The sequence below is a fragment of the Amblyomma mixtum genome, chromosome 8 (genome assembly GCF_055824585.1).
Source record: "Amblyomma mixtum isolate Tamu chromosome 8, ASM5582458v1, whole genome shotgun sequence".
Lineage (NCBI taxonomy): Eukaryota > Metazoa > Arthropoda > Arachnida > Ixodida > Ixodidae > Amblyomma > Amblyomma mixtum.
The window spans coordinates 68,305,503-68,319,340 of NC_143019.1; the positions used below are offsets into that span (position 1 = coordinate 68,305,503).

The following is a 13,838-nucleotide window of genomic DNA, read 5'->3' on the forward strand; positions in this document are numbered from 1 at the left end:
ACCTACTCTCTACGACTGCTACGTTGGGTATTTTGTTAGCCTTGCTGATCTCCCATCAATATAAAAAAAAACTTCCCCATACAAACAGAAATCGGCATGTAATTTCGTGAATGAGCAAAGCAGCAAGCCATACTGCCGTGAGAACTCAGGCATTTTTCAACCGCAGCGCAAGCAACAGGTCGTTAATTCGCGCGTTTCTACCAGTGGTAATTGCTCGCAATCGCTGCAATTTCTCTGGATGCCGATACGGCTGAATACCCAATAAAAATACCAAAAATAAAATAAAAAGTAGGATACAAGCTTTTTCACAACGAAACCGAAACAAAAACTGGTTGTCACCGCCAGGTGGCTGCCGGTAGCTGTTTTTCTGTATAACCCTCATGGCGGTTCGGGTGCTGCGTCGCGTGCATCGCGCTTCGGCGCTTGCTACAATTCGCTACTTGGATTGTGAGCCGTCGTGAACTGTGTTGTGGTTTGCGTGTGTTTCTTCTTGCTCAAGGGTGCACAATCGCGCAGTGCTGTCGACGTAGCCTATTCGAGGCAAAGTGTCATTTTTCTGGTCTCTCTAACTTTTCAGTCTGTGCGCTTCTTTGTGTAGTCCAGGATGGGTGTCCAGGCACAAAGACGCGCGGGCAGTGTCGCGGTGGAAATGTTCCAAATAAGGCCCGGAATATTTTCTTCTGTGTGACTACGTGGTAGAGAGTGCCGGCTACGTAGCACTCGTGCTGAAATCTCACTGGTTGGTGTAGTGCCCGTGACACGAAGGCAAACAGCGTTCTGCACGACTACGCAATCATCTGAAAAGGTAAGCAGTACTCGTGCATTATCCGAAGCATATAATGCTGGAACGGTGACCTGTCGTACTGCTGCAGTATTCGTGTTCAATGCTATAAAAAGCGTTTAAGGCGCTTTTGTTGTCGCCGCGGTGAGTTGCTCTGCCAAGAATTGTCGCTGTCGGTACTTGTTTTGGCGAAGGGGATGCGACCGTGCGTGCGCTAGCTTTGCATGATTTTGGTATGCGCATGTTTGCGCGTTTTGTTTCTTGTTGAGCACAGATTTGTCCTCGTATATGCCTCGTTCTACGCGTTTCTGCCCATGCTTGTTCACACCACCGCGCACGTTTCAAGGACCGGCACTTTGGCTGTGCGTAAAATGTATGATTGTCTTTCAAGATAGCGTTAGCACTTTGAGGGGGATTGAAACACTTTTTATTCGCCGCGGTTTTTGCTTGGCCCTAGACTGTTGAACCTTAGGTCGTGGGGTCGATCCTGATGTCAGTAGCCGCATTTCGATTTAGGTGAAATGAAAAAAAGAATGCCCCTGTGCTGTGCGATGTCAGCTCACGTTAAGAAATTCTAGGTGGTCTAAATTAATCCGGAACCCTCCAATACGATCAGTGCCCATTTTCCGCATCTGAATTCAAACCCCACTATAAAGAAAGCACTGTCTCAGGTTGCAGTTACCAACGAAAGTTAATTTCCGGCCGTCAGGATCTAATTTTTAAATGAGTATGTGAAGATTTTTTTTTTTTTATGATACCGATAGCGTTTCTGGCTACCCAGAGTATAGGATCTTGCATTTCGATCACTCTGCTGTTTGAAAATTGGTTTCTGAGGAAAACAAGTGACGCAATAATTGTCTCAGTTATTACGATGTTTATCTACGCTTTCGAACGCAGATTTGTTTTGCTCATAGCAAGATTCCTTTACTAGTGCTAGGGGAACTGATGCATTTTAAACAGGGTAGTTTTCCTTTGTATTGAGGCGTATACTTGGGCAAGTATATTTGCGTATACTTGGGCAAGTATATTTTTCGTGATCTTTTTACATTCATGTGATATTCACTGTTGGACCGAGTTCGCATGCTTGTTTTTGTACTCCTGTCATAGTGATAATGGAAAATTGGTATCTGCAGGTGGCACATCTGTCTTCCAGTCCGAGTCAATGGCATGGATTTTGTGGCCACCAGATGAAGTCAAAAGCTGTGTTGTAAGTTGTTATTGCATTGTGCTTTGTTCTTGTGGTTGCCATGAAATGTTCTCTTACTTTCATTGCTCTTTTCCTTAATGCTACTGCTTGGAGCAGTTTGGATTGCTCTGCAGAGCCCATGCTTGTTCACACCACCGCGCACGTTTCAAGGACCGGCACTTTGGCTGTGCGTAAAATGTATGATTGTCTTTCAAGATAGCGTTAGCACTTTGAGGGGGATTGAAACACTTTTTATTCGCCGCGGTTTTTGCTTGGCCCTAGACTGTTGAACCTTAGGTCGTGGGGTCGATCCTGATGGCAGTAGCCGCATTTCGATTTAGGTGAAATGAAAAAAAGAATGCCCCTGTGCTGTGCGATGTCAGCTCACGTTAAGAAATTCTAGGTGGTCTAAATTAATCCGGAACCCTCCAATACGATCAGTGCCCATTTTCCGCATCTGAATTCAAACCCCACTATAAAGAAAGCACTGTCTCAGGTTGCAGTTACCAACGAAAGTTAATTTCCGGCCGTCAGGATCTAATTTTTAAATGAGTATGTGAAGATTTTTTTTTTTATGATACCGATAGCTTTTCTGGCTACCCAGAGTATAGGATCTTGCATTTCGATCACTCTGCTGTTTGAAAATTGGTTTCTGAGGAAAACAAGTGACGCAATAATTGTCTCAGTTATTACGATGTTTATCTACGCTTTCGAACGCAGATTTGTTTTGCTCATAGCAAGATTCCTTTACTAGTGCTAGGGGAACTGATGCATTTTAAACAGGGTAGTTTTCCTTTGTATTGAGGCGTATACTTGGGCAAGTATATTTGCGTATACTTGGGCAAGTATATTTTTCGTGATCTTTTTACATTCATGTGATATTCACTGTTGGACCGAGTTCGCATGCTTGTTTTTGTACTCCTGTCATAGTGATAATGGAAAATTGGTATCTGCAGGTGGCACATCTGTCTTCCAGTCCGAGTCAATTGCATGGATTTTGTGGCCACCAGATGAAGTCAAAAGCTGTGTTGTAAGTTGTTACTGCATTGTGCTTTGTTCTTGTGGTTGCCATGAAATGTTCTCTTACTTTCATTGCTCTTTTCCTTAATGCTACTGCTTGGAGCAGTTTGGATTGCTCTGCAGAGCCCATGCTTGTTCACACCACCGCGCACGTTTCAAGGACCGGCACTTTGGCTGTGCGTAAAATGTATGATTGTCTTTCAAGATAGCGTTAGCACTTTGAGGGGGATTGAAACACTTTTTATTCGCCGCGGTTTTTGCTTGGCCCTAGACTGTTGAACCTTAGGTCGTGGGGTCGATCCTGATGGCAGTAGCCGCATTTCGATTTAGGTGAAATGAAAAAAGAATGCCCCTGTGCTGTGCGATGTCAGCTCACGTTAAGAAATTCTAGGTGGTCTAAATTAATCCGGAACCCTCCAATACGATCAGTGCCCATTTTCCGCATCTGAATTCAAACCCCACTATAAAGAAAGCACTGTCTCAGGTTGCAGTTACCAACGAAAGTTAATTTCCGGCCGTCAGGATCTAATTTTTAAATGAGTATGTGAAGATTTTTTTTTTATGATACCGATAGCGTTTCTGGCTACCCAGAGTATAGGATCTTGCATTTCGATCACTCTGCTGTTTGAAAATTGGTTTCTGAGGAAAACAAGTGACGCAATAATTGTCTCAGTTATTACGATGTTTATCTACGCTTTCGAACGCAGATTTGTTTTGCTCATAGCAAGATTCCTTTACTAGTGCTAGGGGAACTGATGCATTTTAAACAGGGTAGTTTTCCTTTGTATTGAGGCGTATACTTGGGCAAGTATATTTGCGTATACTTGGGCAAGTATATTTTTCGTGATCTTTTTACATTCATGTGATATTCACTGTTGGACCGAGTTCGCATGCTTGTTTTTGTACTCCTGTCATAGTGATAATGGAAAATTGGTATCTGCAGGTGGCACATCTGTCTTCCAGTCCGAGTCAATGGCATGGATTTTGTGGCCACCAGATGAAGTCAAAAGCTGTGTTGTAAGTTGTTACTGCATTGTGCTTTGTTCTTGTGGTTGCCATGAAATGTTCTCTTACTTTCATTACTCTTTTCCTTAATGCTACTGCTTGGAGCAGTTTGGATTGCTCTGGCCTGATATGTTTACATGTTTATATGAGTAATATTAGTTGGCTGTCAGAATGGGCCGGTTGCAGGCCATTTGAAGTTTTACATTCAATATTGCTCGTCTTTTAACCGTTGCATTCTATGCATGAAGTGCGAAATGTCTGCATGTTCTTGGCTGCATTATGTGATACTATTTGACTACGAATATTAACATTATGATGCATGTGTGTTAACCTAAATATGTGTTTTTATGCCACTCATCGCAGGTCACAGATGTAAAAGAAAAAGTGCACACATGAGAACTGGTTTCATTACTGCTGCCTTGTTTTTGCTAAGCATGGAGAGCTGAGCTAATTGGTTCTGGGTAGAATTATGAGACATCATTCCAGTGTACAAAAACACATGAACGAAGAGAGTAGACTCCATAGACCCCATACTTCAACTGAGGTTGATTCCACAACATGAGCTTTTTACATGCAAAGTGGTGGTACTAGTGACCCCTGTGGCTGAAAAGTGTTTCCTCGACCAGGTAACAATTATTCAATGTTGCAAAAACAAAAACATAGGCGTAAGGTTAGCTTGTCACTCAAGTTGAATGCATTGGCGTGACTAAACATTGCCTACCTGGCTGACCCAACACACATTTGCGTTGAGATAATCTATTTCTTTTTCTGCCTGCCTGCTCCAGTTGCCTTACTTCGGCATTGATGCTGTCACGACTCTGTGACAGCATCAATGCGCAAGTAAGGAGACTGGAGCAGGCAGTTTTCACAGGAGAAATTGTAGCCTTAGTGGTAGAAAGCCAGGTTCGAGAGATGAAGTGTGCTGGGCAGCGCAAGCCGGAAGACAACGCACATTCGCAACAGTGACCTGTCATTGTGCCCTATTGCCATCAGGTGTCACACCGCCTCAAGAAGGCCAGTGACAAACACGATGTACATGTCGTATTTTCAGCTTGGGAAAGCTGGGATGCATGTGCCACCTGATAAATGACGTTACGAAAAAGCCTGCCTACAAAACTAAGCACACCAAACCCCTCGTTAAACATGAGGTTGACATGGTGTACAGCATCCTCCTTGCCTGTGGCAAACATTACATTAGACAGACGAGGCTTGCATCAATGAACGCTTGCTTGAACATTGCAGGACAGCTGATTCATTAAGTGGCAGAGGTCATTTAGCTGAGCACATTCGCCTTTGCTTGCACAAGCGAGCATGCAAGGCGTTTTTGAAAGAAACACATGCCTTGTGCAAGTTTAGCACTTGAAAGGGCTGGGAAATTTTTTAAGCCTTTTGTATCTCTGTTGAAAAAGAGAATTACGTCAGCAGCCCTTCTGCAGCGCTCCAGAAAAAGAAATAGATTATCTGGAGGCAAATATGTTTGTTGGGTCAGCCAGGTAGGTGATGCATAGGCGTGCCGATGTGTTTAATGTGAGTGGCAAGATACCTTTACCCCTATGTTTTTTTGTGTTTTGGTTTTTGCCGTCCTGAATAATTGTTATCTGGTGGCGGAAATACTTTTCAGCCCCAGGGATCACTAGTACCCCTTTGCACATAAAAAGCCTGTGTTGTGGAATAAACCTCAGTTGAAATATGGTGTCCATGGAGTCTACTCTCTTCATCCGTGTGATTTTGTGTGCCGGAATGATGTCTCATAATTCTCCCTTGTTTTCAGTGAATAAGGAGGGCTTCTGGTGTCTCTTTTTTTGTATGTGATGGTTATAACAAAGTGGCTACCCATAAACTGTCATTTTGGGCTTAATTGAAGGATCCTTGGGAATTTGTTTGACAGCATATTCCATGGGCACTTTCTTCAGAAAAATCAGTTATTTGTTACCCATTTCACTGCATTAACCATTGCTTCTCATCATGTCTCAAAAGTCATTGATAAGCACAAGCTTTCGAGTACCTGAGGGCTGTGTGAGAAGCCTTCTGACATACTTTAAACTACTGAGGATATCTGAAGACAGATTTTACCAATAATTGTTAGCCAATCCAAACCTCTTGGTTCTATCCCTGACAACCTGAAGCTGACCTGTCAATAATTAAGGCTGGAAACCGTTCTGATCCCCAAACTGTTCTCCTATTTTATTGATGTGCATTTTGCATGAACTGTTAGAGCACGAAATGAGTCCGCATATTACTTGCCACCATAATTCAAACTAATATTTCTATACCACTCATCACGGCTCCCATTCTCTTTACTAATGTGCAATCCAACTTTTTGAATTCACAACAGATTTTCACCCAAATTTAGATTCTTTATTTTAGGCAAGTGTCATCGACTTGAATTTCTCCAAAGCTTTTCATGTTTGTCATTATAACCTTTTAGCTACACTCTCATGCTTGAGCCTTCATTCTTTGATATTAGTGTAGATTCATTGCTTCCTGTTCTACGGCTGGCCTTAAAAAACTTGTACTTCTTCTCTTATGAAGCCCAGCATATCAATATGCAAAATCATAAGGCGTCCCTCATCCTGAGTCACTTTGGGATGTTAAACCCCCATAAACGAAACCAAGCACATTACTAAAGTACATTAATATTAGCCATTCAATAACAGTCTTTGTCTTTATGTCCCAACCTTGTCTTTATGACTGCATTATTCTGAAGGATGCCCCAACTATCTCAGCTACTCTGACTGTATTGACTTTTGCAAGATGGATGAATGGGCTTGTTTGTAATTCATTATGTCAAAACAGCGCAAAGAAGAGAAAGATGAGGAAGGAATGCGACGGTGCGAGTGCTGACTTTCAAGAAGGTTTATTGGAAAGCACATCAAAATATATACACTGTGGCCTAAAAAAAGAATGAAGAAAGGGTGCCTTGTAACATTCACTTTGGATCTGTCAAAAACAAAACGAAAGTTGAATATGAAGCATTTAAGAGCATGAACTCTTTCTTAGGGAGCGATAAAGAAGGTGTGTTAACACATTGATTGCGTTTTTTCTACAATTTCAGTGGCCTCGATCATCTCATGCACAAACTTTTCTGTGTCTGTCTATCACAATGCAGCACAAGAAATTACGCCTCACAGCATAAAGGATGTGGCAAACGATCGCAGTCGCGACAATGAAACATCAGATTCCCCCTGCTAGCTTTGTTCACATCGTAACGGTGGTCTTTTGACCTCTCATTGGCACCTCTGCTAGTTTCTTGCTGAAGTTGATACATTAGCCAGATGGTTCAACTTTAGATTATTACATAGTTTCTTGGCTCTGGACATTGCTATTAACAAATCAGCTGTTGTGTGACACTTGAACTCAGAATTAACTGCCTCCGTTGCCTTGGACAGAAAGACGCCTTTAGACATGACCACAAAACCACCTTCTTTATCAGCAGTTGAATGCGATAGGGCCCACCGTCTTAAACCCGTTACAGTTCAGCCTGCGGGCAAGTTTCTGGCATGGTTCAAACCACGACACCCCATCAACCAACGCCCCCTGAAACACACCTGTCACGCTCAGGTCCAGGCACAGGAAGGCAAGACGTCAAAGTATGGCAAACAGCTCCAGAATAGTCCTCTTCGAAGGAACAATGGCAAATTTTGGCCCGTATATGCTTCAAGCAGCAGACGAGGCAGCAACTCAGTGTCGACATTGTGTACCTTGTTTTCAGACACTCGTGCCTTGGCTTCTCTGCTCCGGGCTAGTGAGCGCAAAGTGGCTGCAAAGTGGCATTCCAGATGGCTTTCACCTGGTCAACGGTGCGTGACACCGTCAACCAGCCACTCCCTGGCTTGTTTTCAGGCACAAGAGTTTGACAACAAGGTGCACACCTTCAGCTTGGAGTCGCTGCCTCGTCTGGTCCTTGAAGTGCTTATGGACCAAAATTTTCCGTTCCTCCGAAGAGAACTATTGTGGAGATGCTTGCCATGGTTTGACGAGTTGCCTTTTCCACGCACAGACCTGAGTGTGACAGGTGTGCTTCGGGATGTTTTGATGCAGTGTCACGGTTTGAACCCTCTTTAGGAACTTGCCCACAGGCCGAACTGTGTCGTATTTAAGAGGGTGGGCCCTCTTGCTTTCAACTGCTGATAAACGGTGGTTTTGTGGTCGTATCGAAAGGCGCCTGTCAGTCCAAGGCCACAGATGCAGTGTATTCTGAATTTGAGTGCCACTTACTATCTGATTTGTTAAAAGCAAAGTCCAGTGCCAAGAAACATTAACAATCTAGAGTTTAACCATCAGGCTAATGCCATCAACTTCAGTAAGAAAAATTGTCCAGCTATCTTCTTTACCGCAAAGACCCATAAAGGTGACTGCTCCTTGAGGGTTGTAGTTTAAGAGAATGGAACCTGTCAGAAACAAATCGCCTTCTCTTTGCGACATAAAATTAAGTTGCTGAGCATTGATGACTCCTCTCGTGTAAGATCTGCAGAGAAAGTAACGCAGTTTCTACACAATAACTCTCGCACCAGTTTCATGGGGTGCTATGTTGACATCAAGGATTTATATTACGCCATCCCTCAATCAGGATCAATAATGTGTTGAAGAATTCATTAACCTAAATGGAGCAGTGGCATTCCAAACGTCTCAGGCGTTTTGGTGAATAATTTTGTCGCACTTTTAAGCTCATACCTTCAGTCCACCTTTATTACATTTCAGAATAGCTTGTTTTTGCAAAAAAAACTATTAGCGCCGCTGTTACGTGGCTTATTGCAGGATCTCCAATCCTGACGAAGCATTGTCTAAGGTGAGAGAGGAGTTCAGTCAAAGCCTCAGTCCACTTTGAATCACCACTGAAATTATAGAGGATAATATGTCATCACATTTATTGGATCTCAATCTTGGGTGGTTACACTTGTTGGGCTTACGAGCCAAGGGAAAACAAGCTACTTTTACCATTTTCTTCGGTTCAGTCTAAGCTGGTCAAGAGGTGTCACTAACCTTTGCTTCAAAAATTCCTTAATGAAATCCTGTTTGATTGCCATGACATCCAGTTTTGCCCAGCTCATATGCCGTTTGTCCTTTACTGGATATTTAGAACCTTTGTCAGTGTATTTAGCCGATTGCTTTAAGCAGAAGTTGAAACATTCTTTTTGTGCCCCCGTCGAGACTGTAACTCCCAAAAGGAAGTTTGTACGTACCTTTCTCTACATCCACAATTGGTCGCACCGGTTAAATAGGCAGTCGAGTTGGCGTCGATATTGTTTTTCTAACCCTATGAAGTTTCAGTACCTGTAGTCAACCGAGATTATCCATCAGAGTCTCTTCGTGCACTGCACAGAAGACATAGTGTGTTCGAACGCCTTGAAATGCGGCTATGTTTACAGTGGGAAAACAGGCAAGTGTGTCACTGAGAGGTTTAAAAGACCACCACGACGATGTGAACAAAGCTTGCGGGAGAACTTTGATGATTCACTGTCGCAATTGCAATTGTTTGCCAGATCCTAAACGCTGTGAACCGGAATTCATGTTCTGCATTTTGCCTGACAGACACAGAAAAGTTTGTGCGTGAGATAATCGAGGCCACTGAAATTTAAAAAAAAAACCGTAATCACTGTGTTAGCACACCTTCTTTACGCTTCCTAAGGAAGAGTTCATGCTCTTAAATGCTTCTTTGTCAGTTTTTGTTTTGTTTTACACTCATGCAATGTGGTTGACACAAGGTGCCCTTTGTTCGTTGTTTTTTTTAGGCCACAGTGTATATATTTTGACGTGGTTTCCAATACACATTGGTGATAGTCAGCACTCATGCCATCATATTTATTCCTTCGTTGTCCTTGTCTTGTCTGCATTGTTTTGTCACAACGTATTGACCTCCTTTCCCACCTCTAGGGTTAATGGTATGGAGAAACCTTAACCAAATGCAGCCCCACATACTTGGAGCATGTCACGATACATGCTGCTGGCACCACAAGGGCACTCGGGTTTATCAGGAGATGTCATGATCTGTGTGCTCTTGCCATGCTGCGCAGTTTATGCATAAAAATTTTATTGATTCCAAACTGAAGTATTCCCTAGCTCTTTCAATTTTGCACCAAACTGTTTGATGCTACGCCACCAACTCCCTTTAATCCAACAGCGACACTTGGTACAGCATATGTGTAATCAGTCATCTCATTTGACCACCAGACATCACTGCATAAAAGGGGAAACGCTCGTTTAGGTGTGTTCCATATACTCTACAATACTTTTCCACAACTTAATGTTAAATGTTGCTGCCCCGCTTCAGACCAGGATGCCATCACAACTAGATCAAGAAATTTTTCCTGTTCCCATTGAAGAATAAATCAAATCAAAGTTTATTTCCCATCTAGCACTACAGATGGAGGAATCGTAGAAAAAAGCTGCCCTTGGGCAGCTTGACGAGTCTACAATCCTTATTATTGACAGGGAGGCAACACAAGAGTTTATACAATTTTAAAAAACAAGCACATCAAGGAAGCACCGGAGAATACACGAAACAGCAATATGTATACATAATGAAACTTAAACAATGTTATGCAAAAACAAATTATGTAGTTCATGACGTGAAAAAGAAAACAAATCGAGGTTAATGTGGATATACCTATTTAGAAGAGATGGAAGTGTGTACTGAAGGCATTCCCTACCAAGATTTAGTCGAGGTGTTGGCACTGTCCATTCTTCGCCACGTCTTGTTGGATAGACTGATTCTTTTTTCCTTAGTTCTGCAAAATTTTTAAGATTTGTTACATTCTTCTTGATTTCTGTTTTAAAAGTAACACTGAGGCGATATTTATAAAGATTATGTGCTTTAATAACTCTGGAATGACAAAAGAAAGCTGCACTGGGATGTCGGAACGGTAAATTATATGCATTTCGGAGATATCTTTTTTGCATTAAATGAATACGTTCAAGGTTAGTGAATGTTGTAGTGCCCCACACCAACTGGCAATAGTTTAAATGCGAGTTGAATATTGAATTGTATACCAGCATCTTAGTTTTTGTGGGAAGTATGTATTTTAGACGGCCTATAACACCAGTGATTTGAGCTATTTTGTTCAAGATATAATTGACATGATAATCCCATGACATACTGGCAGAAAATATGACCCCAAGGCATTTAAACTGCTCAACAATTTCTACAGCCCGCGAGTTTAATATAATATTCTCGTGCAGTGGGATAACTTTATTTTTCGGCCTAAATATGACAGCTTTGGTCTTACTCTCATTTATTTGCATCAGGTTAACTGCAGACCAGACCTCAAGAGGCATTGTGGCATTACATTGTTTGATAAGTTCATGAACATTTTCACCCGAAAAAAATACGCTCGTATCGTCTGCATAGATGGAAAACTTTGTATTATCGCTAATGTTGACAATATCGTTTCGGTAAATATTGAAGAGTAGAGGCCCTAGCGTACTGCCTTGGGGGACACCGTAGAAGAGCGGCTTCGGTTCAGACTGTATACCATTTATGTACACCACTTGCTGTCTAAACGACAAATAAGAACTTAACAATGAGAGCGCTTTTTCTCGGATACCATAGTAGTGTAATTTATTTAGTAAGATTTTATGATTTACCAGGTCAAAAGCCTTTGAGAAGTCCACAAATACACCAATGACAATAGATTTGTTTTCAAGTTGCTTTATTATATATTCCTTTTGTTGGAGTAATGCAAGTTCAGTGGATTTGCTTTTGCAGAAGCCAAACGGAAATGGTGTTAGCAAGTTAAATTTATGGATGAAATTTGACATTCTTAGATGCAGCATTTTCTCAAATGCTTTCGAAAACACTGGCAAAATAGAGATTGGTCTGTAGTTGGTGAGGGCGTTGCGATCTCCTTTTTTGTAAAGAACAACAACTTTTGCTAATTGCATTTTTTCCGTAAAAACTGCAGTTTCTAAACAGATGTTAAAGATGTGAGCAAGTATGGGAGCAATTATGTCAACTACATGCTTGACTGGCCGTATTTGGATATCATCAATGTCACAGCTACTGCTATTGTTAAGATTTGTTATCACCGACACTACTTCGTCTACCGTGACTGGTTGCAGAAAAATTGTTTCATCATTCTGAATTCGAACATATTTGCAAGCGTCAGATTCGGCAGCACGTGTTATAGCACGGGTAGCCAAGCTCGTTAAAAAAGTATTGAATACATTAGCCAGTTCGACGCCAGAAACTTCCTTTCCATCAATATTTAATTTTGTTAATGCAGTGCGTGAACTGTCCCGCTGCAGAAGTGTATTTAATCTCGACCATAGTACACCATTTCGAACATTCTTAACATCTAGAAGTGACATGTGATAGGCTGTTCGTGTAGACCGCAGTTTTTTAGTCAATTTGTTCCTATATTTCTTAAATACCGCAAGGTCCTCAACCTTCCGGCTGCTCAAAAATTTTCTGTACAGCTTGTCTTTCATTTGTATTTCTCCGCGAAGCTCTGGCGTTACCCATGGCTTGCGGATTCTGCGACTTTTCACGCGTGTTACAAGAGAAAAGCAGTCGTGATATATCTGTTTAAAGCAATCGACAAACGTATTATAGGCAACATTTGCATCATGAAGTTCAGCTATCTTACTCCAATATACTTTCATGAGCGCATCCCTAAAGGATTTCAATGATGATTCTGTAATAGCTTGGTATGTGATTGATGTGGACTTACTTCCTATTGTACTAGCGTTCTCAATGCAAGCAAACACAGGAAGATGGTCACTAACACAACAAGATAAAACACCAGAAAAAGCATTCAGCTGCATAGAGTTAGTAATAATTAAATCGAGAATAGAATGGCCTTCGCTTGTGACTCTACCTCACCACATTTTAATTGCATGTGGTCCCTCAAAATTATGGAAATAAGTGATATCGCTTGGAGCATTGACACTGGTTTGTTTTACCTTTTCTTTGCTGCTGTTTTTATTTTTTGCAACTGATGTATCAATGGATTGTATGCCTCTTTTCGTAGTGTATCGTCTGCGACATCTCAGCTGTGCTACTGCAGTCACCCTTCTGATGTTACCTTTATATTGTCCCTCTTATTAATACCCCACTAAAAGCCTTCAGAGGACAAAAAACGATGGCTTTTTTATTTTGCTCATTATGGCACACGTCAGGCTTATGTTTAGGGATATAGGAGAGGCCTTTGTCTTGCAGTGGTGCTAGTTATGCTGCTGATGATGGTACTTAATGACGAGCATATGATATATTGAATAAGAACCTCAAATTATTTTTCTTTTTGAGTGCGAATAGCTTCAGTGGTTCTTGATTTAGGCTCACTTTATTCCTGTGGCCACAATACGGAGTTTACTTTTTTAGCTCTCTAATACTGGCAAGAATAAAAACTTGTGGATCCTAATTCTTTCATTTCAATCTTTTCTGCAGAGTGCATCGCCCAGTTTTCCCAAGCCCTCATGCACCGGTGGTACATCAACAAGGCTGTTTCATGGGGCCCAGCTGCATTGACAAGTGGCTAAAGAAGAGCAAGAGGAGCATGAACACAAAATAAAACTGGCTGTAGGAGCTTCATCTATTTTGAAATTTGCTGTCTCATTGCGACAGACATAACATTGCTGCATGGCCCCTGCCCCAACATCTCCCAGTCATTCCAACATGCCCAGTCATTCCAACATTACCAGTCATTCCAACATGCCCAGTCATTCCAACCTGCCCAGCATTCCAACATGCCCAGTCATTCCAACATGCCCAGTCATTCCAACATGCCCAGTCATTCCAACATGCCCAGCATTCCAACATGCCCAGTCATTCCAACGCATTTTCCATTACCATAATCCACCAAGGTTTCCAGTGTTGGTTTCCAATATTTACATCATTGCCTTTTTTTC

At 41.9% G+C, this 13,838-nt stretch overlaps 1 long non-coding RNA gene across 2 annotated transcripts; it reads left to right on the forward strand.

Moving 5' to 3' along the window:
• The first annotated feature begins 274 nt into the window (after positions 1-274).
• LOC149332855 (uncharacterized) lies at positions 275-13,525 on the forward strand. 2 transcript variants are annotated; one of them, XR_016284906.1, is made up of 4 exons: positions 275-805; positions 1,915-1,988; positions 3,931-4,004; positions 13,378-13,525. It is a non-coding gene; the product is annotated as an uncharacterized LOC149332855 (long non-coding RNA). The 2 variants fall into 2 exon arrangements; XR_016284907.1 differs by lacking the exons at positions 275-805; positions 1,915-1,988 and adding an exon at positions 2,596-3,174.
• Positions 13,526-13,838: the final 313 nt, after the last annotated feature.